The sequence below is a fragment of the Herpailurus yagouaroundi genome, unplaced genomic scaffold (assembly GCF_014898765.1).
Source record: "Herpailurus yagouaroundi ecotype Mexico unplaced genomic scaffold, PumYag 203, whole genome shotgun sequence".
Classification (NCBI taxonomy): Eukaryota; Metazoa; Chordata; class Mammalia; order Carnivora; family Felidae; genus Herpailurus; species Herpailurus yagouaroundi.
Genome location: NW_024412434.1, coordinates 6,060,799 through 6,073,899, shown reverse-complemented (window position 1 = coordinate 6,073,899; position 13,101 = coordinate 6,060,799). Strand labels below are relative to the sequence as shown.

At 35.7% G+C, this 13,101-nt stretch overlaps 1 protein-coding gene across 6 annotated transcripts in view; it reads right to left on the bottom strand.

The window, feature by feature from the left end:
- Positions 1-13,101, bottom strand: part of ZNF438 (zinc finger protein 438) — a 172,767-nt gene that overhangs the window by 100,104 nt on the left and 59,562 nt on the right. For 2 of the 6 annotated variants that reach the window (XM_040451049.1, XM_040451051.1), the window contains 2 exons: positions 10,907-11,007; positions 525-689 (listed from right to left, as the gene is read on the bottom strand). The exons of 2 other annotated variants lie outside the window; for them this stretch is intronic. The gene's annotated coding sequence lies outside the window, so the exon portion shown is untranslated. The remainder of the gene's footprint in view (positions 1-524; positions 690-10,906; positions 11,008-13,101) is intronic. 2 more of the 6 variants (XM_040451052.1, XM_040451050.1) reach the window with 2 other exon arrangements.

The following is a 13,101-nucleotide window of genomic DNA, read 5'->3' as shown; positions in this document are numbered from 1 at the left end:
TTGATAACTCCTATTATCAGTGCCATTGGTGGATCTGCTTCTATTTTCTCTTCTTTCTTGGGCTGTTTGATAGATTTTTACTTTTCACATGTCATATAACTTTTTAGTGTATTCTTAACACCGTGAATGTAAGAAACATAAAACTGTGGTAGGTATTATTTTTTCCCAGTGAGGGCCCATCTTTTCCTGTATTAGACAGGTAGGGTGAGGAGATGATCTCTTCAATTTGATCAGTTTACTCTGGTATAAGATGTCTCAAATATGAAACCAATTGTGTGGTTTATAGCAACTGCATCCCACCACCATCCCATGTAGACTCTCTCCTAAGCACTATGAGATTACAGAAAATTTCTCTGTATATTTCCACCTCAACTTCCTAGCCTCCCTTCCTGCCCCAAGGTTCAGTTAACAACACATGGGGGAAGCTAGCTGTATGTCTGAGGACTCTGGTTTCCAGTTCATCATGCCAGACTATATGACCATCAAAACACCAATGGTTTCTCTTTCCCCTAGTAAAGTCTTACTTCCATAGCAAGCTTGATCTTTAGCCAGTGTCCATTTTGGGCAAATACACTTAGGAAAAATGACTGTCAGTATTCTTAGCTCATACGGGCTCTTCCATTTCTGAAATCTCAGTTCATTTTGTCGTCTTTGCTTTCACAACTCTCTGAGATCTTCAATAAATATGGCTGTGGTTAAGAGTAACACAAATATTTTAAAACTCCCCCCACCAAAAAATAGGCATATATGCCCTTCCCTCACCTTGAATATGGGTCACTTCTGTAACTTCTTTGACCAATAAAATATGGTGACTATGACATGACACCAGTTTCTGGACCTAGACCTTAAGACACTGATGAATTTAACCTCATATATCTAGGAATATTCTAAAATCACTGAACTACCACAAAAGAAAGCCAACTATCCTGATCTGTTAAAAAATAGCAAAAACAGCTTTTGGTTTCATTAATTTTCTCTATTATTTGTCTGTAAACTTCTCTTTTATCAATTTCTACTTATTTTCTACTTTCTACTTACTTTGGATTTTATTTTTCCATTTTCTTAAAGTGAAAGCTCAGAAAATTTTAGGCCTTTCATTTCTAATGTATTTTAAAGCTATAGATTTTCCTCTAAGCACAGCTTTAAGCTACATAAATATGGTATGATGTGCTTTCATCTTCATTCAGTTCAAATATATTTTCTTATTTTCCTTGTGATTTCTCTTCAAACCATGGTTTATTTAAAGGTATGTTGTTTCATTTCCAAATATTTTGGGGAAGAATTCTAGATATTCCACACTTACTCATTTCTAATTCAATACAGTAATAGTGAGAGAGCATACTCTGTATGATTTTAATTCTTTAAAATCTTGTTTTATGACCTGACAAATGATTTACCTAGATAAAAATTCCACACATACTTGAAAAGAATGTGCATTCTATTATTGAGTGCAGTATTCTATAAATGTCAATGAAGTCCAATTCATTAAGTGTTGTTGCAGATTTGTATATTTTAATTGATATTCTGCCTATATCAATTGCTGAGAAGTGTTCAAAACTATCTATAACTGTAGTCACGTCTACTTACCCTTTCTTTTTTGTTAGTTTTTGCTTCAAATATTTTGAAGCTCCATTATTGGGCTCAAAGACATTTAGAATTATGATATCCTTTTGATGAGTTTGTTCTATCAGCAGAAAATATCTCTCAGTATCACTAGTAATATTCCTTGATTTGAAGCCTATTTTGTTGGATATTAATACAGGAAGTCCAGTTTTCTTAATATTAGTGTTGTCATGGTATATCGTTTTCAATTCTTTTAATCTGTGAGTTCATATTTGAAGACGGTTTCTTGTAGAAAGTATGCAGTTAGCAGGTCTTGCTTTTTTATCTAGCCTGATGATCTCTGCCTGTACAGTATTCAGATCATTTACACTTAATGTAATTATGTTATATGGTTGAATTTGAATTAATCATCTTATTTTCTGTTTGTCCCAAACTGTTCTGTTTTTCCTTTTCCCATTTTTTATTGCCTTGTTTGGAATTACTATTTCATTTCATTTATCATTACTATTTCATTTTATCTCCACTCCTGGCTTATTGGATATACCTGTTTCTTTTAGAATTATAATGGTTGCTCTGGTGTTTAAAATATAGACCTTTAACATATCACAATTTTTAAAAAATGTTTATTTATTTTTGAGAGAGAGAGAGAGAGAGAGAGAGAGAGTGAGCACACAAGTGGGGAAGGTGTAGAGAGAGAGGAGGAGACACAGAATCCTAAGCAGGCTCTGAGCTATTAGCACAGAGCTCGATGTAGAGCTCGAACTCATGAACTGTGAAATCATAACCTGAGCTGAAGTTGGACACTCAACCGACTGAGCCACCCAGGTGCCCCTAACATGTCACAATTTAACTTATAATAATGCCGTACCACGTCATGTATAAGAATTTTACAGCAGGATATATCTGTTTCTTCCTTCCCGTCTTTTGTGCTATTGTCATCATAGTCTAACTATGGTAAGACTGTCATACTGGAGAATCCAAGTGCAGGCACTCTGGTTCAAAGATCTAGCTAAAACTAACTTTTGAGTGATCCTTGTCAAAATACCATAAAGCTGTCTTGGACCCTCCAAACCAGCCCACATTACAGCTGAATGCGCACCAACTAACCTCAGCTGATGCTACACAGTGAAGAATAACCACCAGCTGAGCCTTCCCTGTTCATTACCCACAAATATGAGGTACAACAAAATGGTTATTGTTTTAAGATTATAAATTTTTAGATAATTTGGTATGGAAACAGAGAACCATAACAGATTCTGGTACAGGGAAGTGGGGTCCCTTAATAAAAATCTTAAAACATGTGGCAAGAAGACTGTTAATAAAAGCTTGAAGTACATTAGTGAACACGTTAACAGAAGGAAATTACAACCCCTCTTACATAGTGGTATGCAACACTTACTTGCATAACATAGAAAAGAGAAAATATACCCAATAAAGTGGTAGATTTGGGTAAGGAGATTTCTAGGCAGAAGATTCAAAGTATTAGTCTCTTTTAGCTGTGTGTACTAACGTATACATAGACAAAGATGAGCTAACAAAAGAATTGTTTCATTTTCAAGCAGAATTTAGAGGAAAGGTAAAGGAGCCAGGTCTTGCCCTTTCAAAAGAATAATCATCCCCATTCCCTCCAGACTGAAAAGAAATAGCTTCAGAGTAAATATGAAGTCTAGGGTTTGCTACCAGTAAAGCATGGTTTCAGGATAACAATTACAGTATGACTCTAAAAATACTGTAGAAGTAGAAAATAATTTAAAGTTGTATCTAATTCAGTTCTAAAACTCTTAAGAATGTGCTTCTTAGACTATCTTTTCTAGATAAAAGGCCTCTAGGAATCTTGGAAGTATGCCTTTTGGGCTCTTTCAAATAGAAAAGCTTCTAAGAATTTTATGGGTATTGTTTTGTAACACATGGACTCTCAGTCTCAAGTAGAAAAAAAGCCTATCTTAAAAACAAATGTGGGTGTGGCTTCCAAAGGTGTGGATTATAATTTGACACATCAATGCCTTATAATGATTTTAAAAGAATTATGTGAAATTGGATTGAAAGCAGGAGAGAGAGTACAAAATGAAAATACACTTTTAGACTCTCACGCTTCTACAAACAGGAAGCAAGGCTGGAAAGACCACCAATTATAAACATGAACCATTTCTTACAGAAAAATAAAAATGACAGAATTTATAGGTAAGGCCGGAAGTCATGGATAATCATTTTCAAGGATTAAGAATGGCTCTACTAAAGAAACTGTCAACATCAGAATTTCAAAATTACTATGGACCAGTGAAGGTTACATGCCTCCTGTTTCCCCATTTTTGAATGGAATGCTTACCACAGTTACTCTATGTCTGCCTCTCCGTTATTTGTTGAGTAAATAACTTGTCTCTTGCAAAGAACTACATCTAAGGAGCTACATCTGGGACCTGATTTAAATGACAATATCCTGGACCTTAAGCTTGAGGCTACAGCCACAGTAGGGTAACAATTTTGCATTTTTGGAAAGGATTGAATATATTTTCAAAGTAGAAGGAATGTAAATAATTTGTGGGTAGAGGGTAGATGGTGATAAATTTAAAATGGTCACAAATTCTCTGATACTTCTTCCATTGAGAGGTGATGACTATAAACCCTCTCACTGAAACTGAGAGGACACTGGGATTGCTTTGATCAACAGAATATAGAAGAGATGTGGTGCCAGTGTCCAGTTTTAGGCCTTAAGATACTGGTCTTCCTACTTCCTGTCTCTTGGAAAATTCTCTGTACAAGCCCCCAGCCAAAATATTAGAAGTCTGGCTGCTTTAAGACTACCATGCTAGAAAGGTCAAGCAAGTCCAGAATTCCACCTCCGCCCAGGCACCATATATATCTGTAAAAATATCATGGATCCTGCAAAGCAATTCATCCACCAGCTAAATACTATCCAGTGATGTCATTCAATGCAACAAAGAACAGAAAAATCACCCAGCTGAGATCTGCCTTAATTGCCAATCCACAGAATCATAGCTATATAAAACAATTGTTGTTTTAAACCACTAAGTGTTGGGGCAATTTATTATGTAATAACAGATCATTGCAACAATGATTTTTGCAATTTATTTAAGTTGTTACAGAGGTCACAATGTCCTGCCACCACCTTCTACAACCCAACTGGAAGCAAAAGCCTAAATCAAGATATTATTCAGAAGTAATTTGCAAAGTTAATTATAAGGTAAAATTATTTCTTAAAGATAAAAAGGCTAACATTCTCAGGATATTATAAAACAAACACTTTTCAGGGCACCTGGGTGGCCAAGTTGGTTAAGCTTGATTTCCACTCAGGTCATGATCCCACAGGTTTGTGAGATCAAGCCCTGTATCTCTGCACTGACAGTACAGAACCTGCTTAGGACTCTCTGTCTCTGCCCTACCCCCACTCACATGCCTACACACACACACACACACACTCTCTCTCTCTCTCTCTCTAAATAAACACTAAAATAAAAAATAATGAAAAAAAGTGTTTTCCAAACATAAGAAACTTCAACTAAGCTACTGCAATTAACATTTTCTTCTTACTAAATAAACTATTGTACTTACATAATAAAGCCAAAAGACTCAGGCTCAAGTTGTCTTTTAGTTAATTTAACAAATGATTGTTCAGATACTTTCACATGACTGGAACAAGACCAGAATTACAAATATAAAATTGAACATTTGTAGTAGTATAAAGAAATTATTTTAAAATATAAAGTAAAAAATACTGGTGTATTAAAATAAAATATGAGGTATAGAACAGGTGATAGCTGTTACTAAAGTGATAATATATACATATATATGAACATATACACATATACATAAATATGTGTACACGCAATTGTGTGTATGTATGTGTGTGTGTGTGTGTGTGTGTGTGCATTCAAATATTTATTTAAATGTTGGAGTGCCCTGTGCCAGCATGTTTACCACAGCACTGTAAAAGCTAAAACTGGAAATAATTTAAATATACATTAATAAGAATATTATTTAAGAAGGGTATAGAGAAGGGGCACCTGGGTGGTTCAGTCGGTTAAGCGTCCAACTTCGGCTCAGGTCATGATCTCATGGTTCGTGGGTTCGAGCCCCACATCAGGTTCTGTGCTGACAGCTCAGAGCCTGGAGCTTGCTTTGGATTCTGTGTCTTCCTCTCTCTCTGCCCCTTAACCCCTCATTCTCTGTCTCTCTCTTTCTGAAAGATGAATAAACCTTAAAAAATATTTTATTAAAAAAAGAAGGGTATAGAGAAAAGAAAGACTTCAATTTTTTATTCTACATATTCTATACTTGATATTTGAATTGAATTGCTAGAATGTTTTTATAACACACATGTATCACTTTTGAAAATTTATAATGAAAACCACACTATTCCAAGTTTAATACCTATGGCCATGTTATACTGTCTTCAGAACATGAATGATCCCTTGGTCTAAGTACTGGAGAACAGCCAAAATTACTTCTAAGGGAGAATCATAACCCATCAGCACATATTTCTTCAGACTACCTCTATTCATACATGCTGGACAGTCTAATCTGATACTTTTCCTCCTCAGGGTCCCCAACATTCCTAAGAGGATGCCAATCATACTCCCAATCCAGCTATTAAAGTAAATGGCCCCATATCTAACCTATACCTGAGAATAATTACACTCCAGGTACTTGCCTGAGAGTAAAATGCTAAACTTAACTGTTACTCCGTTTTTTACAAAAAGCTTCTGCAGGGCTGCTACATATCTATTTAGTTCACCCATTCATTATTCTAAAACTGCATGTCTGGATTAAGACATACCACCAAAGAGCAGCATTCTTGGCTTTGTCCTTTTATCGCTCTCCATCCTATTCACCCAGCATTATTGTACTTAGTAAAGCGCCTTTGATGTTAAGCCACTAGACTACACTGAAGGGAGGTTTAAGAAACAATTATAGAAAAGAGAGTATTCAGTTATTCACTACAAGGATGTTGTTGAGGTCAGAGTTGAATATGCTACTCTATGAATGAAAGCATATAGTTTTCTTTGAATTACAATTAGTAGTTTCTCCTAAAATGCTGACAAATTTTGATCTTGTGAACACTAGTAAACACATCTCATCTTAGAATGGTCTCTTTAGAAAATTTAGAGCAAAATTTGTGATCCACCTCAAGGAAATATAGGGGATCTTATGAGATAAATTGGTCCCATTTTATCACCTTTCTTATTTTTACAATACTGAGGTACAATTGCCATATCACGAAATTCACCTGTTGAAAGTGTACAGTTCAATGATGTTTTAGTCAAATTACAGATGTGTGCGATCATCACTACAATCTAGTTTCAAAGCGTTTCCTTCACTTCTCAATATCCCCTTAAGTCTATGTGAAGTCAGTCCCTGCCGCAACCCCCCAAACTCCTCTGATCAGCTCTATTACGGACATTTCATACGAGTGGAATTTGGCATCTTTCACTTAGCATAGTATTTTTGAGGTTCATCCATATTATAGTACATATAACCATTTTAATTTTTTTTTAATTGCCGAAGAGTTTTCTAATGTATGGACATATTGTGTTTTGTTTATCCATTTACTAGTTGATGGACATTTGGATTGTTTCTCATTTCTATTATGAATAAAGCTATTATAAACAATTGCAAATGAATAGAGAATAGCACCTTTGTAAAAAACAATTGATGGACCAAAAATATAAGTATCTCTCAATTCCACTTTATTAATCTGCATGTTTATCATTATGCCAACGACATACTGTCTTGGTCATTGTCACTTGATATTGAATTTTCCACATGGGCAGTAACAAAGCCCTCCAACTTTGTTATTTTATTTATTTATTTAAAACTTTATTTTATATTATGTGTCCTAATGAATAAATACTATCTTAAATTCTTTCTGACAGAGGACAGATATAAATACAAAACTAGAATAAACTTTAAAAATGTTTTCAAAGGAATATAGTCCTCTTAAGATTTGAAAGTGATAATCACTAATGCATTCTCCCAGAAATAACTGTGAAATTAAGTCTTCCCCAACACACACCCGTATCAACATTTGTCAAATGCTTACTAAATACTAGGCATGGTGCATAGTTAGGCGCTGAAACAATTAAGCACAGTCCCTCACTTAACACATAAGTAGAGAATAATGGCACAGTGAGTTACAGCAACAATTGAAATATGTACAAGATACAGTGGTGGCAAGGACAAGGTATATTAATTTTATCTATCAAATTTACCTTACTTCATATAATCTTGTTTCTGAAAAAAAAATGGCTTACAATTTCTGGTATGTTTTTAAACAAAGTGAGTTTGAACACAACAAAGAGGCTAGTCCTTACAAAAGCTTGCAATAAGTAATCCTTTTATAGAGTTCTTCTCAACTAGTAAGATCTTTTAATTCAGTCTTTGTTTTTAAGATTACAAGAGAAATTTACATTAATGGAAAAATTCAAACAAAACATAAATACTTATAGTAAAAAGTGAAAGCCCCATTTTACCTTGAATCCACCCTACTCCTCTCCCCAAAGACTTCTATTGTACTTGGGCAAATTCTGTTTGTTCAGAGCTACCTAAGATGCAGACAGTAAGAACTCTTGAAATCCTCACACAAATCTCAAATCTTGTTTTCAAAAAGAGTGTCAGCCTCTTACCCACTACACATGACATCAGTATAGCTAGCAAGACTTGAAAATTATTCTTTTTCCTTCTATCTCCCATCGTATGCTTTAGAAAAGGTGGAGATTAAGAGAAAAAATGGGCGTAAGCACCAGACCTAAACAGTGTGTGTATAAACTTTATAGTGATGATCCTGAAACTTGTCCTATAGGAGATTTTTAATAAGTATCCTTAAAAAAGGAAAGAAAAGAAATGAAGGAAGCTAAAAGGAAAGGAGGAGGGAGGAAAGAAAGACAAGCAAGCGGTCAGGCAAGCAGTGGGCATTTCCAAAGTCAAGTACATCTGGGAAACAGTGGGTTAAATAAAATATCAATATGCACTGAGATGCTCTCACCTTTCATAACATTAGCTAACCACCAAACTCTTTAATCACGGATCACCTAGTGATATCTTGAAAGACACTAGATTGAGGCAAAAATATAGTGTAGGAAATAAGCACTGGTTATAGTTTCCCTTCATCATTCCCTTCTTTATCACACTGGCAGCAACAAACGAGATATGCAGAAATATGTACAGAACCATATAAATATGCTAATGGCCAAAAGACTAAAAAGTAAAGTCAGCAGACTGTCTTAAGATTCTATCTTTACTATGTTAGAGAAACTAGGTTCATTTCTTTGTTGTGTTGTTTTTCCTTTGACTGTTTATGCAATAAAAGAATAAAACTAGAGATAGAAGTTTGGCTGTAAAATTAAATGCACTAAAGTGTTTGCTTTTAATAGTTAGTAACAAGTAAATCTAATCAAAGGGTCTCAATGTAAATTCTATGCATACTTTAATTTGCTTTACAAAACCAAAAAATTGGATTCATTTGTGATATTACTACAGTAACTGCATTATCATAGAAGAATCTTCAAGAGGTTAATGAAAAATTGTGGTGAAGTTAGATTTTTATGAGTTACTATAGCCAACTATGTCTGTGCAACAAAAAACAGTGAATTTGGATCTATCTCCTTATATGTTAGACTTCAAATCATGATATAATTCAGCAATGAACTCTGTTAAACTTTCCATTGAGACTGGATGGAGCCTTTATTACCAAAGTATAATCATGAATGATAACTTTCCAATATGTATGCTGTCTAACCACCGAAATTATAATTTGGGAGGACTTCCTACCGACAAGGATCCTTATGGTAACTAACAGAGTTGTATGTCCTCAGTGGAAGCTATTCTGAAATTTCACTTCACTAAAAAAATGAGTTAATAAACTGTCAATGGAGAAAAGTCTCCATCATAATACTTAAGCACTTTGGTTGTTGTTTCTTCACTGCAGTTGGGACAAGAAGTGTGGTAGCTATCACGGATATTTACAAATGTAAAGTAGCCTCACTTTTTTAATGTTTATTTATTTTTGAGAGAGAGAGAGAGAGATAGCATGAGCGGGGAAGGGGCAGAGAGAAAGGGAGACACAGAATCTGAAGCAGGCTCCAGGCTCTGAGCTGTGAGCACTAAGCCTGACACAGGGCTCGAACCCACCAACCATGAGATCATGACCTGTGCCAAAGTCGGTCACTTAACCGACTGAGCCACCCAGGCGTCCCTAGCCTCACTTCTTTTATATCTAAAATCCAATCATTTCTCTAATACCCAACTCAAGCTTCTTCAGTGAAACTTCTCACCACTCTCTAATTCAAGTCAAAATGATTTCTCCTTCCACTAAGCTGCATGCTTCTTGTTCAAGACTCTCACTTAGCACATAACTACATTTAATGTACCTTAAATTGCTGTTTAACTTGACTACTGTATGTGTTCTATTCATTGAAAAGTCTGAAAGACTTTAGGTAGGAGGACCAAGGCTGTGCACATCTTTAGAGAACCCACAATACAGCCACGATGCTGTTTCTATTAACATTCTATTAGTATCTGTTGATGATTAATATTACTGTTCAGTGCTTTGTGATGGTCTTAGGAATAGATATTCTTTAGGAGAAAATATAAGCGGTTTTCCATTATGAGAATAGTGAATGGGCTTACTGGTTTTAGGAAATGTTCATAAACTATCTATAATTTAAGTAACTTATGACTAAATCTCATTTTTTTCTATGACATAGGAATGTCATGGCTAGACGAGAAGATGTACACTTTTTATGGCCTTGGGCACAAAATGCTTTGAGGGAATTAACTGCTTAATAACAAAGGACTCCGAACAGGCTCTATCATTAGAGACTAATGGAAAGGGTAAATGAAACATTTTTAGACATGTATGTGATCATGCATATATAAAACATTTAAGAATATACAAAAGTAATTTGGCAATCTATTTCTCTCATTCGACAAACCATTACTGCAAGCCTACTGCATGGTGAGCTCTGTTTCAGACACTGGGGAACTAAAGGTGAATGAAACATATCAAACATTTGTGTTGGCTCTTTAAGGCAGATCCAAACAGAATCAATCTAAAATTTCATCTACCTACCTCCATGTCAAACCATATCACACATAGTTAAGGTGCTTAAAAAATACTTTATCTGTTTTAAGCAACGCAAATAGTTTACTTTGACCTAAACAACAGCAAGCTTTAATTATCCCAGAAACTCCTTCAAAGAGACACTGTTTCATTTGTATCTGTCCCCAAGCCCCAAGATTCCCAGGCTGTTGAATGAAGACAGAGAGATATGCTATAAGCAATACAAGCAAACTTACCCAAAGCTGTGTCTAAAGAAATGTTCCTTACCTACCATGAGGGCAGTGCTGGCCCAGGTACACCCTGCCCCTATCAATTTCTTAGCAGCTGCTGACATATTCTTATGCTTCACAGGAGCATGGCATTTTCTTCTAAAGGGAAAAGGCAAAAATAGAAAAACTTTTGCCAACCACAAAAATGTATATTTTAAAAATTGTGGAATAAAAATGAGCTGCTATATACTGTTAAAACCAGAGAAAAAGTAGAAAATAACAAGTACCAGCAACCCTCCCTACAACCTTCTGAATTGAATTGAGACAGAAATGGTACAGTTTCAGCTAAGCATCTTTATATCGGAGACAATTTAAAATGATCTAGCAATTGGGCAAGCTAAAAGTAACATGGTAACAGTCAAATTTACTCTTTTAGAACCAGAACCCATTTTTCAAGTGTGTTTTTAGAAGGAAAAATGCAATCTTTAATAGATCATGGGCTTTCATTTAACTAGAAATATACTACATCAGGAATCAGATTTTAAAATCTACACAGTTAATCTGACAATAAACTTGGCTGCTGAATTTGATTTTTCAAACTAATATGGTATGCTCTGTTCTTGCGTTAAATCACAGGGATTTCTTCTGGGATTGCAAAGGAATGAGCATTTAGCCCATCTCACGAAGGAAGGAGAGATTTCTAAGCTTTAAAAACAGGAGGTTCGCCTACATGATCACCTGGGACAAACTTGGCCAGAGCAAGCAGGCTAGAAGGTTATAGGAGCCTGGGAATGTTTAACATCAAGAAAGAAACTACAGCTCAGTAAGATCAGAGGGAATTACACAGGAAATGTGAACAGTAACCCTTTCATATCTCTGTACCCCCTCCCACTGCCTGTGATAAATGGAGTCCTGGAGCCGCCAGCTATGTGAATACACAAACCAACAGCAGAGGGGGACTGGGAAAAAGGAAAGAAGCCATTTTATATAAACACGTGTGCGTGCACATACACACACACCAGCAAAAATTCATGACATGATAAAAGTATGCTGTTCCAGAAAACTGCCGTTAGCCTTTCTAAATGCCACGTGTGCACTGTATCACTGCCTTATCCAACAGAGTCCTAACTAAAAGTTCCAAAGAAACATGAAGAATCAGGCGGGAGTCCGGGGACAGAATAGTTGGCAGACGCATCGTAAGTAGGGAAACGTGGCTCCTCTGAAGCTGACCAAACAAATAAGTCTCCACCCTGGCTTATGTTTAAACATCTTGTTCCTAGTTGGTCTGTAGGGAAAACATTCTTTCCACAATAAATAATGCGCAACTGAATCAGAAATTCCTACTCCATCCTTTATCTACTCTATGTAAAAGTTCTTCAGTATTATAAACCAGAAGCTCAGAGAATTCAATTAATTGTGAACTCTATCTAAAAAAACAGTTTAGAGTCAAGGCAAATTAAAGTATTTCTTGCTTCTAATTTGAAAAAGCAAATGTGACTGTGCAGATCCTAAATTCCTCTAGAGACCTCTGGGTTGGGATCTCAAGAAAATAAGCAGCTCTTACCACAACTGCCTTTCAGAAAAGAGGAAATGCTCAGTTTCTATAAACAGGTGAGTTTAAAAGATTAATTAAAAACAAACAAACAAACCCACCCATGGCCCTCAGACTATAAGGTACTGGGGTGGGGCAGCAAACTAAATAAAGAAAAAAGTGATATTTCCAATGGGCTAAGCTTAAAATATGGAATGGAATTTCATAGGTCACTTTGGAGTAAGATTTAACTTTTTTCATTGGTATAACTTCAGGACAGAGATGGTTTGCCACAAACAGTAGGTTAAGAAATAAATGGAAGTAAACACGGAGATGACAAAGCAAACCACCAACAAAAGTCAAAAGGGTTATAGCTTTTTAGAACTATCCAGAAGAGGAACAATAAAACCAGAGGATTTTTTCCCCCCAGCAAAGTGCCTCCTCCAAAGTATACATCTTCTTCAAGAAACAGCCTATGCCAGTAGTGGTTTTGGACAATAAACGGCAACATCAGTCAGATGGCAAATGAGATTTAAACTGCAGACTTCCAAGTTCCCTTAAACATCTGATGTCTAATTTCTGGCTCACAGAGAGGCAGTCCCACACCTGTGCAACAAGCTAAAGCTGCTTGTCCTTTCCACGGATTTGGAGTTGCTGTAACATTTATGTTGGTTGAAACATTTGGGGAATGAGAGGGAGCAAAAAATAATAAACAAATTCTG